Raw genomic sequence first — 24,010 nt, forward strand, 5'->3', positions numbered from 1 at the left:
CTTGGAGTGATTTATTTTTCAAGTTTCTCACAGCCAGTTGTCAATTATCTGCAAGCAATCACCAACTTGCTGTCTTAATGTATCCTTGAGCATTTTGAAGATTTCTCTTGAACAGTTATACATCATGTTATAAAAATAATTGCTTCCAAATAATGTCATATTGAACTTTCCCAAACATTAAGATTACTGATAATTCCAAATCAGACCTGGCATTATCTATTGGACTGGCACAGGGGCAGGTATCTTGTCATAATAATTCAATCCTTTTATATACATTTGTAATTAACTCAGAACAATTTTATATTTCATTTGAAGTAGTATGTATAATTGAAAAGGCTATTTTTGGAAAAAGAAGAATTCTTAGTGGACAGGAAGAAACCATGGAGACGTGTGGCCAGATTACTAGAAGGGTCACATGTTTCCATGGTTTCTTTCCATCCACTAAACCAGACAAAATTAGTGCACTTCAGATCCCTTCAATCAAAAATACTCACCCAAAAAGTGTGCCTTCTCTGGCATGGCACCTGTCCTCTAGAGTCATATATATCCCTCCAAGATCCATTTGACTTCCAAATTGATAATTTTCAGCAAGTCTTTAAAAACTTGGCTGTTCTCTCAAGTCTATGAGAGCATTATTTGTTGTTGTTCAAGTTATGTTATAGGAATTGTAGTTATGTAGATATATAAGGTGTTTTTTATTTTTGTCTATTTTTAGTGCTTCCCAACCAAACACATTCTGGAGTTGAATGATAGTAAAGTGAAATGAAATGAAGTAAATTCACTTTAGTATGAGAAATTCTGCTAGCAAAAAAAAAGTGGATCCCAACTAAATCATACTACTTGAACTTAGTTCACAACAATGCAGGATTGTTGAGCCTTTTAAAAGACAATACATATTACCAATGGCAGTTAAGCATGTGATTCAGCCCATTCATTTACCCTGATTTCAACAACCTATTGTCACTTTTTCTTCATCGGCAACATGTAGAAAACTTGCATATATTTCCTGCTCCAAATAATTGGCTGCTACTAATCTGTGTAGAAAAACATAATATGATAGCGTCAGAACAAAGCATCCATATGATATGTAATGGGCAACAATAAATTCAGAGCCCCCTCCCAAAAAATTGAACCTCCGATGCTGTCTAATTGACTCTCCTCTATGTTCACCTCAGTGAAAAGAAAATAAGAAGCTTCTGATTAGTTGCTTAAACAGGTAGTATTTCTGTACAAGAAATTGATTGTTTAATCTACAGTTAGAGAAAACAAACCAAACCAAACAAAGCCATTAGGTTTACTTATCCCTAAAAATTACTTGAAAATAAACAGCTGCTTCCAGCATAGTATAAAGGAGAGCTAAAGATATTACTGTATGTAGCTCATTCACATAATAAAAACAATGGTTTCCCAAGATATTTACATCCCATTAATAGATAAGATGAAGAGAAAGTGAGACAGAAACTTGCAGTTGAATAAAACCCTATCTTTTGGAACAAGTTGCAGAATTTCTACAAACTTTTCATATCCCTAGGTAGGTGTGTTTTCAGATTTGACCCAGCAGACCCAGAGTAATTTAGCTTATTCTTTACAAACTGCACACTATTTTTACACCATCAATGTGTAGCAAGGTACAATGTTTGTAGAAATATAGTATAGTGCCTTTTTTCTTTCCTCTTCCTTTTTCCTTTTCCTTTTCTTCCCTTTCCTTCCCATGTCCCCTTTGATTATGTTGATTACAACCAGCTATGGAACATACTCAAAAAATGGGAATCTGAGAACATCTCATTGTACTCATGAGAAACATATATACATATCAGAAAGCCACAATATAGAAACAGCATGGCTTTCTTTCTTTCTTTCTTTCTTTCTTTCTTTCTTTCTTTCTTTCTTTCTTTCTTTCTTTCTTTCTTTTTTCTTCCTTCCTTCCTTCCTTCCTTCCACAACCATTTGACTTCTAGAAAAACTAAACCCATTCTTTATGAGGGATATGGCAACCTTAATTTATTAGACTTTTTTTTTAATTATCACTGCTTTCAAAGTTCACCTGTGCAGTATTTTACTAAGTAAAAGTAATAGTAGTAAAAGTGTTGGATTTATTTGACTGACAGGATATTAAGTGATATAGCTATTATCTCCTCTTCCATTGTAAATCATCAAATGGAACCTTCAGTCAGCTTGGTAATAATGGCAGATGAATACTGTGACAATATAAGGCAGCAAACAGTATCTGCCACTATATCTAGAATTCACTTATAACTCAAATCACAGTGACAAAATGCTTGTGCAGTAGATTGGAAAAAAGGTCCATTATTATTTATTTGTCTTTCCCAGGAACATAAAACTAATGAAATTTCATTAAATAGCATGCATGTCAAGATTACTATATATCATAAAGACACATCCTTCTAACTTTGTAGTAGATATTTGTCTCTGTTATTAGATATTTCCTTCCACAATACTTTGATGTCTGAAGGACATGGCCAAGTTCGTGGTATAAAACAAATCACCTGCATGAAAGAAAATAATTGATCTTCCATGCATTTTGCACAACAATACAAAAGAACCATGCAGGAAATGTAGTTATAGCTTGTAATTTCAGAACAGCCCACCTTTCTTACAGATAGTTGAATCAGATATACAACTAAATCATTTCCTCTTCTTTGTGTTCTTTCTTTGGGGAACAGTCAATAGCAGAAGTGAGCAAATTTTACATATTGGATGACAGATCAAACTCTTATAATGTAATATAATAGCAGTTCAAAGCTACTCAATTGATGTGAACAATATCTGTCCAAATAGCATCTTCTTAATTTTTACCATGTAACTATTGCCAATTGTAAACTGCTCCGCTGTGTAAATTTTGCTTGGATGGAAAATTTGCAAAGAAAACTGAGGAAAAGCAAATGTGTTTTCTGTGATTTTAAAACTTTATAAATATCTTCCTAATCTAGCTTTCACAGAAAACAACTAACCCTAGAGAATACAGACAAAAAGGAGGGAGCTGCAGTGAAAAGGGCCATATTTTATATTCAGAATTTGAACCATTAACTTTTCTCTCTTTCATTTTCCATTCCTTTTTCTTTATACACGAGTCAGCATTCAGCCCTTTTGGTGGGGTGCTTTCTGTTTTCTTGGTACAGAGGTGTATATTTATGAGTCCTCAGATCCAACCCCCAGGGATTTCTAAAAGTTCTCATCCATTTTTAAACTGTACTATAACAGACAATAGAAATGAAGGCAAATATACATGCCCCAGGATAATGTTGTAGGATCTAATCTGGGTCAGTCACCAGGACTAGAGGTTAGTCTTTTGAGATGTTGGACTCATGTTGAAACCCATCCTCAGGGAATTTCTCTCAGGAAAAAATATAGAAAAAAACAAAACAGAAATCACAATTTGGCAACTCACCCCCCCAAAATATCTTTTAGACTTAAGGCTGTCAAGATCTGCATACTGTATAGCCCTCTGGACCTTCTCATTGGGCACCTTTGATAAAAAGAAAAGAAAATGCATTAAAAACAGTCCTGGAACCATGCTGAGTGAGTGCTTCTGAATAAAGATTAACTGAGCTTTCAAAGAGATATTTGAATTGTCAAGCTGGCTTTGTATATTAGTTACAACATCTCAGAATGACCTCATTAACTGGCGTTAGATTGGGCAGTACACCCACATTTTTCCAACCCAATTGTGCTCAACTTCTGCCCACTAAGGATGCGTGTGGTGATGGGATTTTGGACAGCAATGAGGCTGGCAAAGGGGAGTTAGGATCTCCAGGGACCTTTGCTCCTGATTATTCTCTCCTGCTTCAGACCAAACAAACCATCTAAGTTACATCAATGCCAAACTAACTGCAATTTGTCTATTCCACTTCTATGCTGTAGGAAGAAAGAAGAAAAACAGAAAAAATATGATCTAAAGCACTTATTCAATAATTGGGAAAAGTTAAAATGTCTACAAAGATTGAAGGTGCCTTTGGAAAAGCACTCTATATTGTAGCTTGCTTAAAATGAGCTTCATGCTACTTCATATGTTCATATTAGTAAAGTTGGAAGGGACCTTGGAGGTCATCTAGTCCAACCCCCTGCTCGGGCAGGAAACCCTACACCATTTCGGACAAGTGGCTGTCCAGTCTCTTCTTAAAAACTTCCAGTGTTGGAGCATTTAATGCTTCTGGAGGCAAGCTGTTCCACTGATTAATTGTTCTCACTGTCAGGAAGTTTCTCCTTGGTTCTAGGTTGCTTCTCTCCTTGATTAGTTTCCACCCGTTGCTTCTTGTCCTGCCTTCAGGTGCTTTAGAAAATAGCTTGATTCCCTCTTCTTTGTGGCAGCCCCTGAGATATTGGAATACTGCTATCATGTCCCCCCTCGTTCTTCTCTTCGTTAAACTAGACATACCCAATTCTAGCAACCGTTCCTTATATGTTTTAGCCTCCAGTCCCCTAATCATCTTTGTTGCTCTTCTTTGTACTCTTTCTAGAGTCTCAACATCTTTTTTGCATCATGGTGACCAAAACTGGATGCAGTATTCCAAGTGTGGCCTTACCAAGGCATTGAAGAGTGGTATTAATACTTCACGTGATCTTGATTCTATCCCTCTGTTAATGCAGCCTAGCACTGTGTTGGCCTTTTTGGCAGCTGCAGCACACTGCTGGCTCATATTTAGGTGATTGTCTACTAGGACTCCGAGGTCCCTCTCACAGTTACTACTATTGAGCATGGTGCCACCTATGCTGTACTTGTGCATTTGGTTTTTCTTGCCTAAATGTAGAACCTTGCTTTTTTCACCATTGAATTTCATTTTGTTAGTTAGTGCCCAGTGTTCAAGTCTGTCCAGATCCTTCTGTATCTTAAGCCTGTCTTCTGGAGTGTTGGCTATTCCTGCCAGCTTGGTGTTGTCTGCAAATCATTTAATTCAAGATTTTGAAGATTTTGCCTGTTAAAAAAGGAACAATTAATCCCACTTTAAGGAATCCATTTTTTTTATTGATCACCAGCAAACCTCATAAACATATCCAAAGGCATCCAGAAATTTGAATCACATTGATATAAACATATCAGAGACTTTAAAAAAGATAGTTGTGGGCCACACACAGATCCCGGGCTGCAGTTTTTTCTGTACACCGGCCTTCCATTTCATAGATTCATGGTTTAATTCTCAGGTTTAGCTGCTAATCAATTTTCAGCAGGATGCTCCAGTTTTATAGAAGCAAAGTAGCATTCACTGAAGGTTTGTAGCTTTGTTTTAACATATCTGTGTTGCACCTTAAAGGTTTTTTTTTTTTTAAAAAAAAAAGCAGTGGAAAGGGAGTGGAAGAAGGACAAAAGGAAGCCATTTCCAGTAGGCAAAACATGGCAAAAAATGTAGAGCACGATTCACCCTGTAAGGACACAAATCAAAAACAGAACCAGTAGGAGAAGTAATGGTAGATTTAAGGTCTGCTCTCAAAGAGGAAGAGACAAAATGGTGGCCAGAAGATATTATACACACTGTGGTCTTCATAACCATTGCAGGATCAACTGGAAGAAACAAACAAAAAAGGAAGTTGTCAACCAGCTAAGAAAAGGAGACCATAATGAAATGGCTGTATATTACTGGATGGAGTAGCCAATCACAACTGGGTTGTGGAATAAAGCACAGTCATATAAATGGTTAGAAAAGTTTAAGATGGTTCAAGATGGAAAACAGTACTTTTGAAATTTCAGAACAAAGATGGAGTGTTTTTGCAGTGGGTGGAAAGCTCAGTCCTAGAAAGAAAGCAATGACAAAATGCTTCTGAAATTTGGCCAAGAAGTCAAAAATCAACATTAATTCAAAGAGAGAGAGAGAGAGAGAGAGAGAGAGAGGGAGGGAGGGAGGGAGGGAGGGAGGGAGGGAGGGAGGGAGAGAGAGAGAGAGAGAGAGAGATGGAGTGGAGGATAATGTCTCTTTTTGCATTCAAGAAATGGTGGACAGCCTATACCAATGAAGGAAGGAGCAGAGACAATGTCAGATTGATGTAGATCTGAATACACTGTATCAAGTGTAAGTGAGTCACCTGCATGTGAGTTGGGCAGCTATATCAATATGTTAAATAAATAAATGCAATGATGATGTTACCTATTTGGGTAATGAAATGTCTGGAAGAAAACCATGAAATTCAGAAAGCACCAAGGCCCCCCACAGTAAATAAATAAAATCCAGATATAAGATCTTATTATTTAATAATATGTACACTCTTAAATTAACTTGCTTTTAAAGATGATTTCACTGTTGTCCTATGGACTGTAGGTGTTGTTGGAAGGCAAATGGCCTCAATTAAAGACATAGAGGAGAAAAAAAAGATGACACTTTAGTCACAGCAATCTTCACTGTTATATCCATCTAGTCCTATTTAGTTCATTTTGTTATGGTAATCCATTTACTATGGTTTAGATAATTTCTTGAAGGATCATTCTACACTAGTCTGATAAATTGAAAGATAAAAAGGACAAGTATAGAAAGTGGAAAAAGGGACATATAACTAAGTCAGAATATCAGCAAATAGCCCGAGCCTGCAAAGATGAAGTGAGGAAAGCTAAGGCTCAAAATGAACTAAGGCTTGTGACAAAAGTCAAAAATAACAAAAAAGTTTCTTTCAACATGTAAGAAACAAAAAAAAGTGAAGGAAACGACTGGTCCATTAGTGGGTGAAAGTGGCAAGAAGGTGACAAGCAACAGGGAGAAAGCAGAACTATTTAACTCGTTTTTCACATCTGTCTTTACACAAAGGGAAAAAACAGACCAACCTATCAAAAATAGTGCCATAAAAAACAGAATAGAAATACAAGTTAAGATAAGCAGGAAAATGGTAAGTGAGCACCTCTCCAGCACCTGTCCGGCCTAGACGAGTTCAAATAACCAGGACCAGATGGATTACATCCCAAGGTTCTCAAGGAACTGGCAGATGTGATCTCAGAACCATTGCACTATATTTTTCAAAGATCCTGGAGCACTGGGAAACTACCAGAGGACTGGAAAAGAGCTGATGTAGTTCCCATCTGTAAAAAAGGAAAAAAAATGGATCCAGGAAATTACACACCTATCAGCCTGACCTCAATACCTGGGAAGATTCTGGAAAAGATAATCAAACAACGAATCAGTGAACACCTAGAGGCAAACAAAGTCATTACTAAAAGCCAACATGGGTTTGTCAAAAACAGATCATGCCAGACAAATCTTATTGCATTCTTTGACCAAGTGACAAAATTAGTGGACCAGAGGAATGTTGTGGATATAATTTACTTGGACTTCAGTAAGGCATTTGACAAAGTAGATCACAACCTACTACTTGATAAGATAGAAAAATGTGGGATAGACAGCATCACCACCAGATGGATCTGTAGCTGGCTGACCGGCCATACTCAGCATGTGGTCCTCAACAGAACCACATCTACATGGAGGGAAGTGTGTAGTGAAGAGCCCCAGCACTCTGTCCTGGGCCCAGTGCTCTTCAACATCTTCATCAATGACTTGTATGAGGGGATAGATGGGGAACTCATCAAATTTGCAGAAGACACCAAGCTGGCAGGAATAGCCAACACTCCAGAAGACAGGCTTAGGATAAAGGAAGATCTGGACAGACTTGAATACTGGGCACTATCTAACAAAATGAAATTCAATGCTGAAAAAAGTAAGGTTCTACATTTAGGCAAGAAAAACCAAATGTACAAGTATAGTATAGGGGGTACCTTGCTCAATAGTAGTAACTGTGAGAGGGATTCGGAATCCTGGTGGACAATCATTTAAATATGAGCCAGCAGTGTGTTGCAGCTGCCAAAAAAGCCAACACAGTGCTAGGCTGCATTAACAGAGGGATAGAATCAAGATCACGTGAAGTATTAATACCACTTTACAATGCCTTGGTAAGGGCACACTTGGAATACTGCAACCAGTTTTGGTCATCATGATGTAAAACATATGTTGAGACTCTAGAAAGAGTACAGAGAAGAGCAACAAAGATGATTAGGGGACTGGAGGCTAAAACATATAAGGAACAGTTGCTGGAATTGGGTATATCTAGTTTAATGAAGAGAAGGACGAGGGTGGACATGATAGCAGTGTTCCAATATCTCAGGGGCTGCCACAAAGAAGAGGGAGTCAAGCTATTTTCCAAGGCACATGAAGGCAGGACAAGAAGCAATGGATGGAAACTAACCAAAGAGAGAAGCAATCTAGAACTAAGGAGAAACTTCCTGTCAGTTAGAACAATTAACCAGTGGAACAACCTGCCTCCAGAAGCAGTGAATGCTCCAACACTGGAGGTTTTTAAGAAGAAACTCGACAGCCATTTGTTCAAAATGGTATAGGGTTACCTGCTTGAGCAGGGGGCTGGACTTGATGACCTCCAAGCGATTCTATTTCAGATGATGTTTTTCCATACAGCTTCAGATCATCCATGTAAAGGAGGTGGGATAGTCTGGCAGATGTTTTTGATGTTTGATAGCCATGTCCTGAGTTATTCATTATTATTATTATTATTATTATTATTATTATTATTATTATTATTATTATTATTCTAAGGTTGGTTAGTTTTAATTCTAGGTTAGTCAGATATAGGCAACATTCTGAAGCAAGGCTAAAAGCAAGTGCATGTGCTCACCTTTATTATGTAAATAAACCCTACATAAATATTCAAGAAATGAGCTGCTATTATTAATCAGGCATGAAACGTTTGCAGTTGTATGGGAAGAGGAAATTGCCCGCAGACTATCTGGGAAAAACTGAAAGCAATTTCACTTTGTAAGATTTTGAAATAAATGAAAGGCACAAAATATCTTATATTTTTACAGCCTTGGAAATAAAGTAGCAAGGTGATAAGTGAACATTAAGGGCACATAAACATTGTATATTTATATTGTGTTTAAACTCACACTGGATGGATATCTCAACACATGGTTGGTTAAGTTAAAAGCCCTCAAGGAAGGAAAGAAAGGATACTTTCCACTTTGGAGTATTGTTGTTATTGTTATTATTACTACGTAGAACTTTGTTTATGATAAATGCCATATTAGCTGCTTTTGAATAGAGAGAAAAAATTAGATATCTCAAAATGGTTTAGTTCTTTCATGTAGAACTCATTAAGAGAGAATACTTTGCAAAAAACTATCAGTATATAAAAGATATCTAAAGTTTGGCTGGAAAACTAGTTACATTCTGAATTGTCTTTAAGTAAAATATGTTTTAAATCTGTTTAATATGTTTTGTATCATAGATGAACAAATTTGTTACAGTCCTGTTTTTATTCAAGAGCCATCTGATGTCATATATTCAGAGAATTCAGAAAAATCAGAAGTGCTTTTGAATTGTACTGCAAAAGATTCTCCCTTGCTACACTATCAGCAAGGTATCTTCTATTTATATTATTCTGAGTATTATTGAGTCTAATAACAAAACTTTATAATTCTCAAATGAAGAGCAAGCAGTTGAAATAAAGGAGTTAAATCTGTATATGTGTAGTGTAGTGTAGTGTAGTGAAGGGTAGGGTAGGGTAGGGTGGGGTAGTGTATGGTATGGTATGGTATGGTATGGTATGGTATGGTATGGTATGGTATGGTATGGTATGGTATGGTATGGTATAGTATGGTATGGTATGGTAACCCAGAGGGTTTATCCCAAACATGATTATTTACAATAAGACATAAAAAAACATTGGAAATGGCATAAGTAGCAGGTGAGAATGTAGAATGAAAGAGAAGCAGGTAATTTCATTTATTTATTTTTAAGGTGACACAAACTTTGCTTGTTTGTTATTTACTAGAATAGATAGCATATATATATTATTTCCTGTCTTTATTTTACTCAGAAAACACTTATTTCATGTTTTACTGATGCAAAATTAGAATGTCAAGTGTCAATTCCAGCTATTGATGTTATTTTTAAAACTTATTATTACATTTTGAAAATGTAAATTGATACTTCTCTATTGTTTGTGTAGCATACAAAATATTTAAGGCAATGAAAAAATCACACCCTAATGCAGATTTCCATACACACATCCAAATCCTTAAGACTATAGAAATAATTGGTTTTAGAATAGAATTGAATGATAGAGTTAGAAAGGACCTTGAAGGTCTTCTAGTCCAACCCCCTGTTTAGGCAGGAAATCCTGCACTGTTTCAGACAAATGGTTGTCCAATCTCCTCTTTAAAACCTCCAGTGTTAGAGCACCCACAACTTCTGGAGGCAAGTCATTTCACTGATTAATAGTTCTAACTGTCAGGAAATGTCTCCTTAGTTCTAGGTTGCTTCTCTCCTTGATCAGTTTCCATCCATTGCTTCCATCCATTTAGCTAGATGAAGCTCTATATAATAATTAATATGTATGTTATTTAGAATACTTCCATCAAGATAGTAGTGTTGATTATTGTGGTACATACAACTTTGTGTTTATATTTAACAACTTCATGGAAATGATGAAACATTAAATATAATAGAATAGAATAGAGCTGGAAGGGACCCTGGAAGTCTTCTAGTCCAGCCCCTGCTTAAGCAGAAGAACCTATACCATTTTAGACAAGTGACTGTCTAGCCTCTTCTTAAAAACCTCCAGTGATGGAGCACCCACGATTTCTGGAGGCAAGCTGTTCCATAGGTTAATTGTCCTCTTGGTCAGGAAATTTCTTCTTAATTCTAGGTTGCTTCTCTATTCAGTTTCCAACCATTGTTTCTTGTCCTGCCCTATGGTGCTTTGGAGAATAACATGACCCCTCTTCTTTGTGGCAGCCTCTCAAATACTGGAATACTGCTATCATGTCGCCCCTGTTTCTTCTTTTCTTTAGTCCTGCACAGTGCTTTTTTTGTAAAAAGAAAAGGTGCTGGAACTCATACACATCATACAACCCGCCTTGCCTACCCTACAAGGTTTCATCCAAAAAAGGTGCGGGAACTCTGTTCTGGGCATTCTATGACAAAAAAAAGCCCTGGTCCTGCAGCCATTCTTTTTTTTTTTTTTTTTATTGAAAGTTTTATAAATTTTACAAAAAGACAAAAACAATACAAAACGAAAACAACATATACAAAAAAAAAAAAAACTAAACATTACATATAAAAAAAACCCCATCCCCCACCCCTCACCATAAACCCTCCCTTCCCCCCCCCCGAGCTTCCCAGAGCAGAATATAGGCTTAATTGAAAATTAACAAATAAAAAATTAAGTTAAAAAATTTATATAATATCTATAAGTAACATTAAAATATATATATAAGTATATATATCTCTCTATATATAAAGATAAAAATTATGAAAAAGCTATATAATATTTTTTTGTACCCAATCTAAATTATATAAATTTTATCCATTTATCCCAAACGACAAGAAACTTCTCTTGCGTTTGTTGCTTTAAGAAAGCCGAAATCTTTGCCATTTCCGCCAAATAAGCTACTTTAAGAAACCATTCCTGCAATGTAGGCAAAGACTCTTTCTTCCAGTATTGTCCAACTAACAGCCTCGCGGCTGTAATCAAATTTAACATCAATACAACCTCCTTTGTATCACAATCTGTAACTATACCCAACAAGAATAATTGCGGAGTAAATTTTACCCTCCTTTTAAAAATTCTCTGGATATTCCACCATATCTTAATCCAAAATGCTTTTATCTCTCTACATGACCACCAAATATGATAATAAGAAGCATCCATATAGCCACATCTCCAACATTTGGGTTGTATGTCAGGGTACATAAGAGACATTTTTTGTGGATCAAGGTGCCATCTATAAAACATTTTATAAAAATTCTCCCTTAAGTTCTGTGCTTGTGTAAATTTGACATTTCTCACCCAGATGGTTTCCCAGATATCCAATGAGACTGGGACACCAAAATTCTGTGCCCATCTAATCATACAGTCTTTAATTAATTCGGATTCTGAATCCATTTCAACTAATACCCCATAGATTCTCTTAATATGGGTTTGTCTTTGATCCTTAACTTGCTTAATAAGATTTTCATCTTCTCTAAGAAAACCCAATTTACAATCCACCTTCCATTTATCTACTAGTTGCCTATATTGGAACCAAGAATAAATAATATTTTCTTGCGCTAAGTCTTCCCGTAGTCTTAACTGCCAGTTTTGCCCATCCCATCTAAGTAGCTGACTATAAGACACCATATCCATTCTTACACCTCTTTTTATTCCTTCTATCGCATGCCAAGGTATAGCCCATAATGGAACTTTAAAATCACTTTTATAATATTTTCTCCAAGTCCTAAGTAAAGAGATTCTTAAAATATGAGATTTAAAAACCCAATCCATTTTTTATTAAATATTAAATAGGCATGCCACCCAAAAAGTAAATCCCATCCCTCTAAATGAAGTATCTCAGGATTTGTCAAATACCCAATCACTTAAATAGTGTTAAAACCACAGCATCGTAATATAATTTCAAATTTGGTACCTTGAGTCCACCCCTCTCACGGAAGTCTTGCATAATTTTAAACTTAACCCTTGGCTTTTTCCCTGCCCAAATAAATTTATTAAGACCCTTCTGCCACTCACTTAAGTTAATCTCATTTTTCAAAATCGGTAACATTTGAAACAGAAAAAGAAACTTGGGTAGAATATTCATTTTTATCACTGCAATTCTTCCCATGAGAGATAATTGCAACTTCTCCCAATTCTTCAAGTCCTTCTGTACCCTGACCCACAACCTTTCATAGTTATTTTTAAATAATTTTACATTAGAAACAGACAGGATCACCCCCAAATATTTTACCTTATTAACAATCTCAAAACCCGTCAAGTTGGCCAAAATCTGCTTCTCCTGACTAGACATATTTTTAGGTAAAATTTTAGTCTTATTTACATTAATCTTGAAACCCGAAACCAAACCATAATAATGAATCAACTGTAATAAGTTTACTACAGAATAATCAGGTTGCGACAAAGTAACAACCAAGTCATCCGCAAAAGCTCTCAACTTATATTCTTTTTTATTAACTTCTATTCCTTTAATTTCCTGAGACTCTCGAATTTTAATCAATAATATTTCCAATGTTAAAACAAACAACAATGGCGATAAAGGACACCCCTGTCTAGTACCTTTCTCTATTGTAAAAACCTCCGACAAACCTCCATTAACAATAAGTTGTGCCGTTTGTTTTTGATATATTACCGTAAGGGCTTGTAATATCTTTTCGCCAAAATTCATTTCTTCCATTACTCTTAACATAAAATGCCAATTCAATTGATCAAATGCTTTTTCAGCATCTAAAAATATGAGCCCTGCAGGAACTTGGTTGTTCTTGTCTAAATATTCTAATAAATTAATAATTTGTCTAACATTATTTTTCATGTACCTTCCAGTTATAAACCCTGATTGATCTTTATGCACAAGATGATGCACGACCCTCATAAGCCTATTTACCAAAATTTTTGCAAATATCTTATAATCCACATTTAAAAGAGATATAGGCCTGTAATTTTTTGGTAAAGTAAGATCTTGATCCTCCTTTGGAATCAATGATATAAAAGCACTACGCCATGAAGGAGGAATCTCTAAACCCTGTAAGATACCATTAAAAAGATCACTTAATGGTTGGATCATCTCCTCCTTTAGAGCTTTATAATAAACAGCTGTTAACTCATCTGTACCCGGTGCTTTCCCTAGTTTCAATTGTTGAATTGCTGAGGCAATTTCCTCCTTAGTAATTAAGCCATTAATTTCATGTTTCTGATCCTCAGTTAATTTGGGGAAACTTGCCTCAGCTAAATATTTATTTATATCTAGAAGTTGCACGTTAGTAGATTTGTATAACTTTTGATAGTAGTCCAAAAAAGATTTTTTGATCAATTCCTTCTGAAAAACTAGTTTACCCTTGTAATTTATTTTCTCTATTATTCTCTGTCTCTGTTTCTTTCTTAATTGATAAGCCAACCATCTCCCAGGCTTGTTAGCATTATAAAATGTATTTTGTTTCATAAACAATAAGTTAGTTGCAGCTTAATCTGCTATCAACATGTTAAATTGTGACCTTAATAACTTTACAGATTCTTTAATACTTTCATCAGAAGGATTTAAAATCAAGGACCTTTCTTTTGATTTAATTTCATCTTCAAGTTCTCTACGTTTCTGAATCTGGTTCCGCTTATGACAATTATTCATTTTTATCAAAACACCACGCATAAATGCTTTACCTGCATCCCATACCATTGACATTGAGGTCCCCTTATACATATTCAAAACAAAATAATCCTTTAAACACTCCTTTAACTTTTGAACATTCTTCTCTTGTCTAAACAAATTTTCATTAACTCTCCAGGATCTCCTTTCCTCTTTCTCTTGAATCAGCTCCATCCAGACTGGGCTATGATCCGTCAGTGATCTAGGAAAAATCTTTACATTCTTTACTTTATTATACAAATCCGTAGTAATCAAAAAAAAGTCGATTCTTGAAAAAGATTGGTGTCTATCAGAAAAAAAAGTGAAGTCTCTCTCCTCTTGGTTACATTCCCGCCAGTAATCCCTTAATTCCCAGTCTTCCTTCATATCAAAAAAGGCTTTAGGTAACCTTGCTTGTTTAAGAAAGGGAGAGGAACCTTTCTTATCCCTTTGTATATCTAAGACACCATTCCAATCACCCATTAATACCACTGATCTATAGTCAAGCAATGTTATTTTTTGATGTAACAGCTTATAAAATTGTTCCTGTTGCTGATTTGGAGCATAGAGTCCCACTATAAGTACCTTCTTACCATATATACCAAGTTCAATCATCACATATCTCCCCTGGGGATCAGATTCTACCAGACAAGCTGGTAGGTTTTGTTTGACATATATAACAACTCCCCCTTTCTTTCCAGGAGCAAAGGATACAAAATGAGATCCCAAACGAGCATTGACTAGATATTTCTGATCTTTGAGTAAGATATGAGTTTCCTGTAAGCAAATAACGTCATTGGTATGTTGCTTCAAATAATAAAAGATTTTTTTCCGTTTCTGAGGAGAATTCAAGCCATTAACATTCCAGGTCAAAAACTTTGCCATCTCCCTTGGCACGCAGCCTGGAGAAGACACCATCAAAATCTGAAAGTGCTGCATGTGTTGCATAACTCTTGGGTCTTGCTCCTCCCACCGGCGGTGATGCGTTTCCAGAAGAATTCTCTTTAGACTCTTTTTTACGTTGCTCCTTCTCTTTACGCTTGTAAGCTGCACGAGTCATTCTCTGCTCTTTGACCTCCATCTGGCGTTGCCTTTCAGCTTGTATCATCCCAGCGGAAACCAAACTTAATGCCTCAGATTGCTGCTCGTCCTCCTTGCCACTCGGAGATTTCTGACCAGATGGAGTTGAGCCTGCACCCAGGACCGAAGTATAAAACTCTCTAGCTTTGTCAACTGTATTCAATCTATAACGTGTCCCCGCATGGCTCAAGACGATACCCATCGGAATTTCCCATCTAAATGGCATCGATCTGACTTTAAGCTCATTGGTTAAGAAAGCAAAATCTTTCCTACTTCTTAAAATTTTGGATGGGATTTCCTTTAGAATGATAACATCTTGGGCAGCAATCTGGAATCTTTTGTTGTAAAAGGCTTGTATAACCTCATTCCGCAGGGACTTCTTTGTAAAATAAATCACCACATCTCTAGGCAAATTCTTCTGCTTGGCAATCCAAGAGTTAAGTCTATACATTTTTTCCACTTCTCTGCTTAATTCTCCTTTATCCATATCCAAGGCCACTGCCAGATCAGTAAGAACCACCTCCACCAAATCTTGATTCATATCTTCCTTGAGGCCTCTAATCCTCAAAGCATACTCCATCTGTCTGTACTGAAACATCAAGATGTCTTCTTGTGAGGACTCCACCTTCCTTTCCACATCTTGAATTTTATCATCAAAAAAATCAACTTTGTTTTCCACTTCCTCAAGCCTTGCATCCAGCTTGACCACCACGGTAGCCAAACCTGAAACTGCTGCAAGTATATCTTGTCGCAAATCATTATTGTTTTCTTCCAGTTTGGTCTTTATCCCCTTTATCTCTTCTTTAAAATCAGATTTAATTTCTGATTTAATCTGTGTAGCAAATTGCTTCATTTCCTCTCTCATTTGAACTACAATCTCTCCCATTATACCTCTAACCTCTTGTACTGAAAGTCCAGGCAAAGGGGGGGAGGGTGGTGGCTGAGCCGGTGGTACATGTTTAGATTGTTGTTGTAATTGTGCAGTAGAAGTTATAGGAGAAGAAACAACCTTAGGTATTGAAGAAGGCTGCTGTCTCTTTGAAGCCATTTTAAAAAGCACAGTTCTCACTTCCCTTTCCCCTCCACACAAGAAGGGAGGAGGAAAGAAAAAGAAAAAGAATTTTTTAAAAGAGACAACTATAGTCCTTGAAAATCCAGAGAAAATCCAAAGAATAAAAAGGCAAACAAATCAAAAGAAAAAAAAATTCTATGCCAAAAACAAAAGCAAAATCCAATCCTTAAAAAGGGAAAGTAAAACAAAAAGGAAAGGAGAAAAAAACTCCGACACTTTCAAAACGCCATCTTAAATCCTTTCACTAATATAACAAAGAAAGGAAGGAAAAATAGTCAAAACCAAATAATAAAAAAAATAAACACCTAAATTATAAAACAAAAATCCTTTAAACTGCTCTGTCCGTTTAAAATTTACTCACCAAAGTACTATAAACACGGAGATAGAAGCGGCAGTTTCTTTTGCTTCCTAGGAAGCAAAAACAGCTGGGAGGCGGAGATCAGCAGGAGCTCCGAGGGAACACTCCTTTCACCCCCTCTAGAAATAAATCCAGAGGGGGTTCAGGGGTTCTACCTCTATTCCTGCGTTCTCTGTCCCTTCCCTTTGCCCGGGAAGGGAATTTCGAGCCGCGGGCCAGCTGATGCACGCTGTGCTCCGCGGCTCTGACACTTCGCCAGCTGGACGGCTAGAAGATAGCCGCCATCGCCGTCGCCTCGTACCGGAAGCTCTCCCTGCAGCCATTCTTCATATGTTTTAGTCTCCAGGCCTTTGATCATCTTAGTTGCTCTTCTCTGAATTTTTTCCAAACTCTTAACATCTTTTTTGTGATATTGTGATCAAAACTGACGGCAGTATTCAAGGTGTGGTCTTACTAGGGTTTTATAAAGCAGTACTAATACTTTGCGTGATCTTGATTCTATGCCTCTGTTTATACAACCCAGGATTGTATTTGCTTTTTTGGCTGCTACTGCACACTGCTGGCTCATGGTTAAGTGATCCTCTGCTAGGACTTCAAGGTCTGTCTCACAGTTGCTGTTTCTAAGCCAGGTCTTGCCCAATCTGTACTTGTATCTTTGATTTTTCCTACCTAAATGTAAAACTTTGCTTTTCTCCACATTGAAACTCATTTTGTTGGATAGGGCCCATTGTTCAAGTTTGTCAAGATCTTTTTGGATCATGAGTTTGTCTTCTGGAGTGTTGGCTACTCCTGCCAGTTTGGTGTCATCTGCAAATTTAATGAATTCCCCTTCAATTCCATCATCTAAATAATTTATGAAGATATTGAAGAGTACTGGACCTAAGACACAACCTTGTGGTACCTCCCTGCTTACTTCTCTCCGTGTGGATGTAGTGCCTTTGAGAACTACTCATTGAGTATGGTTTGCCAGCCAGCTACAGATCCATCTGATGGTGATGTTGTCTATTCCACCTTTTTCTAGCTTACCAAGGAGTAGGTTGTGGTCTACCTTATCAAATTCCTTACTGAAGTCTAGTATACTACGTCCACAGTATTTTGTTGGTCTATTAGTTTAGTCACTTTATTGAAGAATGAAATAAGATTGGTTTGGCATGATATGTTTTTAACAAACCCGTGGTGGCTACTAGTTATAACTTTGTTTGCTTCTAGATTTTCGCAGATCTGTTTTTTGATTATTTTTTTCCAGGATCTTCCCAGGTATTGATGTTAGACTGATTGGTCTGTAGTTTCCTGGGTCCATTTTTTTCCCCCTTTCTTGAAGGTGGGAACCACATCAGCCCTTCCCAGTCCTCAGGTACTTCCCTGGTGCTCCAGGAGTTTTGAAAGATATGGTGCAATGGTTCTGAGATAACATCTGCCAGCTCCTTCAGAACTCTGGGATGTAATCTGTTGGGTCCTGGTGACTTATATTCATCAAGGTCGGATAGGTGTTCTCTTACCATTTTCTTGCTTATTTTAATTTTTGTTTCTAGTTTGTCTTTTGCAGTGGTTTTTTTGGTATGTTGGACTATGGTTTCTTTTTATGTGAAGACTGATGCAAAGTATGAGTTAAGCAGTTCTGCTTTCTCTCTGTTGCCTGTTATTTCTTTGCCATCTTTTCTCTTTAGTGGGCCTACAGTTTCCTTGACTTTTTTCTTATTGTTAATATATTGGCAGAAACTTTTTTTATTATCCTTGATTTCTGTTGCAAGTCTTTGTTCATTCTGAGCCTTTGCTTTTCTGACTTCATCTTTGCATGTTCTAGCTGTCTGCTGATAATCGGCATTGGTTATGTGACCCTCTTTCCATTTTTTGTATTTATCTTTTTTTTCTTTCTTTAACCTTGAGTTAAAATAAAAACATAAAATATGATGTATACCATTGAATAAATAAGCTTAGAAAAATTGTTCCCAACATTAACTGGATTTTCACTGAAATTCTGTTAAGGATACTGTTTCAGTATGCAGTACTACTTTTCTATGTTGCTTTAGCTCAGTGGTTCTCAACTTATGGGTCGTGACCCCACTTGGGGTCGAACAACCATTTCATGGGGGTCACCAAACAACGCAATCCGCCATTTTTTCCACCATTTTTCCCCTTTTCCTTAGCTTTGCTACTCCCTCTTATTCTATTGGCTTTTGAAAGCCAATAGAATAGACTCTCTTGAACAGAGTCTAATTCTAATGGCTTTCAAAAGCCAATAGGAATTGTCCAGGGCTGTCTCTGCCCTGCTGAGCACGCCAAAAGCCCCAGTCTGCAAATGGTGCTGCAAGGGGAACAGTCTGCAGAGCTTCCCTCCCTGCTGAGCAACTAAAAAGTGTAAAAGAGGCCGGGGGTGGGAGGTGGGAGGCCAGTGGGCGCAGGGAGGGTTGCTGGCGCACATGGGGCCTGGAAGGTGCCTTACCTGCCTTGGGCTGGGCCAGTTGGTGACCCAGCCAGTGGTCGCCCTGTGCCGCCGCTGCTGCAGCCACCCGGGAGCGCCTGGGCCTCCCTGTCACTGCCCCGAATGGCTGGTGGCCAAGGTAAGCCTACCGGGGCAGCGGTGGGCACAGGGAGGATTGCTGGCATGCGTGGGGCCCAGCGGGTACCTTACCTGCCTTGGGCTGGATCAGCTGGTGGCCCAGCCGGTGGTCACCCTGCCTGTCGCAGCTGCCCGGGAGTGTCCGGGCCTGCCTGCTGTCGCCCCTTGCCGGCTATGCTTCAGCCAGCGCAGGGAGCGGCACTATGCATGCGCAGCACACCACGCATGCACAGCGCATGCTTACGACCGGGGTCACCGGTATAAAAAGGTTGAGAACCACTGCTTTAGCTGGTTTATTACCATGTTAAAAAAATGTTTTTTAGGACAAGAAAATGGTGGCTTTACTTCAAGAGGATATAGTCTCTCCTACAATTTAAGGTAAGCCAAAATATACAAGGACATAGATGTTCCAGTATCCATTGAACAAAATTTTTCCCCCTATTTTGTTATTAATTAGGTTTTTTATATTTTTTAAGTAGTTGAAATGATAAAACAAAGATGAAGAAAAAGGTCCTGTGATGATGCTTAATTTACCCTGGTTTCAAAATATAAAAATCAGTTTCAGGGGCAGGCCCATGCTGGATTTCAATCCCTCCTCCAACTCAAATCAGTCTTCAATCCTCATCTCTCCCTTCCAACCAAATATTCTATTGTAATGGCGAAATGTTGTGTCAGGGCAATAGCTGAGATGCTTGGATCTCTTTTGGTTTTGATGAACTCCGTAACCGAGTTTCTAGATTTGGAAAATACTGCTCAAATTATTTTATGACATTAAGGAAAATACCTTGTTGAGTCAAACAAAATCTGCATTTTGTTGAAGGGAGTTCATCCATCACTAAGAAGAACAGAGTTTTCTCACTATACTTAGAATTGATTGATTTGTCACTACCAACCAGGTGCTGAGTTTAAGAAGTTGTGCATTTCTGATCAGAGTGACTTGAAGTATTTCAGCTGAAATAGTTAAGAATTTAGGAACCTAATGTTATTACAAGGGAATTAACTTCTCTTGCCATACTAGTTCTAGAACATGATACTAAGTAGCTACAAAACTACTGTCAGGAGAAACTTCCTGACAGTGAGGACAATCAACCAGTGGAACAGCTTACCCCCAGAAATTGTGGGTGTTCCATTGCTGTAAGTTTTTAAAAAAAAGACTGGACAATCACCTGTCTGAGATGGTGAAGGTCCTCCTGCTTGAGCAAGGGGCTGGACTAGAAGACCTCCAAGGTCCCTTCCAGCTCTATTCTATTCATGCCCACAAGACTGGAACCATACTTATGAAATAGCTTTGATTAAAAGTACATTTAATTAAAATTATCTATTCTCAGTAGTGGCCAAAATTGTGGAAACCTTTTGGGAAAAGTGTACTTTTGAGGTTTGATGGCTAATAACACCATTTTTTTGGAGTATTACCATAAAACTATATATCAATGGAAAGATAATTTAATCAAGAATGTAATGCAACATAGTTTGTTCAATTATCTGTACTATGTTCTATGAAAAGTTATAGTCAAATAACCAGAAAAAGGAAGCACAACTTGCTTAAGTTGATATCAGGTAGCTTTCCTTCATCTGATTGTAGCCAATGAGCATGAATGTTTAGAGAGCCAACCAGATGCCATCTTGTTTTGGCGATGAGCCAATCAGATCATAGTCGGATTCAGTTACTGATGTCATATATTGAAGGTGAGAGGAGGACATTCATCAGTGTGTTATGTGATCACTATCAAGTTGTTGGGTTTTTTTTTTCTTTCATTTAGTGAGCTTGTAAAATGTAATAAAATTAAAGTAATGATGCAAAGAGTTGACTGGTTGCCCAGAAAGCGATGTAAAATAATATTATTAAGTGAACAAGGCTACAGTTATAAAGAAATTAGAAGAAAAATTGGTGGAAACTTAACCAAAGGTAGCATTTCTACTGTACACTTTTCCCAAAAGGTTTCCACAATTTTGGCCACTACTGTAATTAAAAATGATCAAAATTTTTGTCATTACACCTATCCCTCAATGTTATTTTCCTTATATCAAATAATGAAAGTTCCTTGGGACTGAGGTCTATTAGGGAAGGAAGGAAGGAAGGAAGGAAGGAAGGAAGGAAGGAAGGAAGGAAGGAAGGAAGGAAGGAAGGAAGGAAGGAAGGAAGGAAGGAAGGAACTTGAATCTGAAAGTTTTGGTAGAACTTTTTACCCTTCAAATTAAGGATGCAGTTAAAATTTTAAAGTCATAGCTGTAGAATGTAGCTAAGACAGTTTCAGTTTAAAATATTTTGTTCTCTTATCAGTGTTTGTACTGGGTTTTCTCCAACTTCATCCAATTGCTCAAGAACAGACATGCCAAGAAGAATAGATTTTGTCTTCTTGCTCTAACATTGTGCTTACTCAATTTGGAGTACATTCTCCATTTGGAATGATAATCAAAATAAACAGAGTAGTAGTGAGGAATCTTTGGTCTGCAGGCTTAAACTGACCTATGAAAAGCAGCATGTCCAATATGAATGGGGCCAAAATTGCTCTTCCACTCTCTAAAACCATCTCCCTAAACGGGAAAGCCAACCTACATGACAAATGGGATAAGAATATTCCTAGTAGAATGAAATAGTCTCATGGACCAATGCTCACCCCTTCAATTCTTGATCATCCTGCACTATCTTAGAATCACTAAGGAGTGTTCTGGTCACTTTAGCTGAAATGCAACTGGAACCCTCCATGTCTCTGAGGAACTTATTTATTGGAGAAGATTTATTAAATAGAGTCAACATAAGTGGCACTCTCCATGATATACATTGAACTTTCATACCTTCTTTGACTTGCATGTTTTGCACAAATACTACAAGGATTTTAAATCCATTCTAAAATAATTAATCTGTACTGAATGTACATTTTTTTTTCAAATCATTTTGAAGTTTTTTTTTTCTTGATGAATTTTAAGTAATTCATCAGGGTATGCACGATCTGATTAAAGACTCACCTGGCAATCATATGCATCCATTAATAGCTTTCCTTCATTGATTTAAACATATTAATTAAGAGAAGACCATAACCAGGAGCTGAGTTCCTTATCTATATGCACAGTTTAATAATAATCACACTGTGTGATTAGAATGATTATGGGACACTGTGAAAATTTCATTTGCTGCAAGTAAGCCAACAACTTTGCATCTGTGTTGAGAAACAATTATAGGGTTTAATTGGGAACCATGTAATTATGACAGCAGTTATTTCAGTGATTGATTCAGAAATTAAAGTGAGCTGGCAAATTAAACACTAGTGTTTCCAGCATTAGAAAATTTTTGGATCCATGGGACATATATTGTATATAGATTTAAATGGGTGGTGTGGGGAAAATAAAATGAAATCCAGAGAATTGAGTTATGAAATGCTACAGAATACCCAACAGGTCCACTAGACCTGATAAAAACATGAAATTAAATAAAGAATATAAGAATCGAAGAGTTAAAATGAACAGCAACAGCCAGCTAGCAAGACCCTGATACCTTATGACTGCATAAAGACAAACCTTTGAAAGACTGGTCCAAGAATCATTTCTAGCTAAAGGCAACTGCTTATGGAATTCAATTGCTGTAATATCCATTCAGTTTCCTTCATTTTGGGGGGAAAATATTTTTATCCAAAAGGCTTTTAGGTAAGCCTTTCTGAAATTCCCCTTCAGCCTCTGAACATGAATTACTTTTTCATGCATAGATATCTATGCTTTCATTGTAAAAATAAGCCCTTCAGATTAAGCATTATTGATTGTTTAATTATTTATTTTACAGGGGAGTCAGATCAGTTATGCTATACCAATTAAACTTCGTATGTAGTCTAACAAATTGGCAAGGTAATTTAATTTAAATTTACTCTGGCTTCATTTCCATTTCCATTCAAACAGATCTTGTCAGACTATAAAACACAAAATAAATTTTCAACTAGATCCCATATAATATATGTTGAATATGTTTCATGTTCCTAGGGAGAAAATAGATGGTCTTCTCAGTGAGGTCTCTTCTTCATCTGCTGCTCACAAAAATAGGAGTTGTTGTTGTTGTTGTTAATTGCGAAGTCGTGTCCGACCCATCGCGACCCCATGGACAATGTTCCTCCAGGTCTTCCCGTCCTCTATCATCTTCTGGAGTCCATTTAAGTTCACACCTACTGCTTCAGTGACTCCATCCAGCCATCTCATTCTCTGTCGTCCCCTTCTTCTATTGCCCTCAATCTTTCCCAGCATTAGGCCCTTCTCCAGTGAGTCCTTCCTTCTCATTAGTGGCCAAAGTATTTGAGTTTCAACTTTAGGATCTGGCCTTCTAAAGAGCAGTCGGGGTTGATCTCTTCTAGGACTGACCGGTTTGAACGCCTTGCAGTCCAAGGGACTCGCAGGAGTCTTCTCCAGCACCATAATTCAAAGGCCTCAATTCTTTGGCGCTCAGCCTTTCTTATGGTCCAACTTTCACAGCCATACATTGCAACTGGGAAAACCATGGCCTGGACTATACGCACTTTTGTTGGCAGGGTGATGTCTCTGCTTTTTAGTATGCTGTCTAGATTTGCCATAGCTTTCCTCCCCAGGAGCAAGCGTCTTTTAATTTCTTGGCTGCAGTCCCCATCTGAGGTGATCTTGGAGCCCAGAAAAATAAAATCTGTCACTACCTCCATTTCTTCCCCATCTATTTGCCAGGAATTGAGAGGGCCGGATGCCATGATTTTGGTTTTCTTAATGTTGAGTTTCAAGCCAACTTTTGCACTCTCCTTCTTCACCCGCATCAAGAGGCTCTTTAGTTCCTCTTCACTTTCTGCCATTAGAGTGGTATCATCTGCATATCTTAGG

General features: G+C 37.4%; 1 pseudogene; it reads left to right on the top strand.

The window, feature by feature from the left end:
* LOC120313387 overlaps positions 1 to 24,010 on the top strand; it is a 311,668-nt pseudogene that overhangs the window by 126,688 nt on the left and 160,970 nt on the right.

Source organism: Crotalus tigris, unplaced genomic scaffold, assembly GCF_016545835.1.
Source record: "Crotalus tigris isolate CLP2741 ecotype Arizona unplaced genomic scaffold, ASM1654583v1 scf7180000018653.610581, whole genome shotgun sequence".
NCBI lineage: Eukaryota > Metazoa > Chordata > Lepidosauria > Squamata > Viperidae > Crotalus > Crotalus tigris.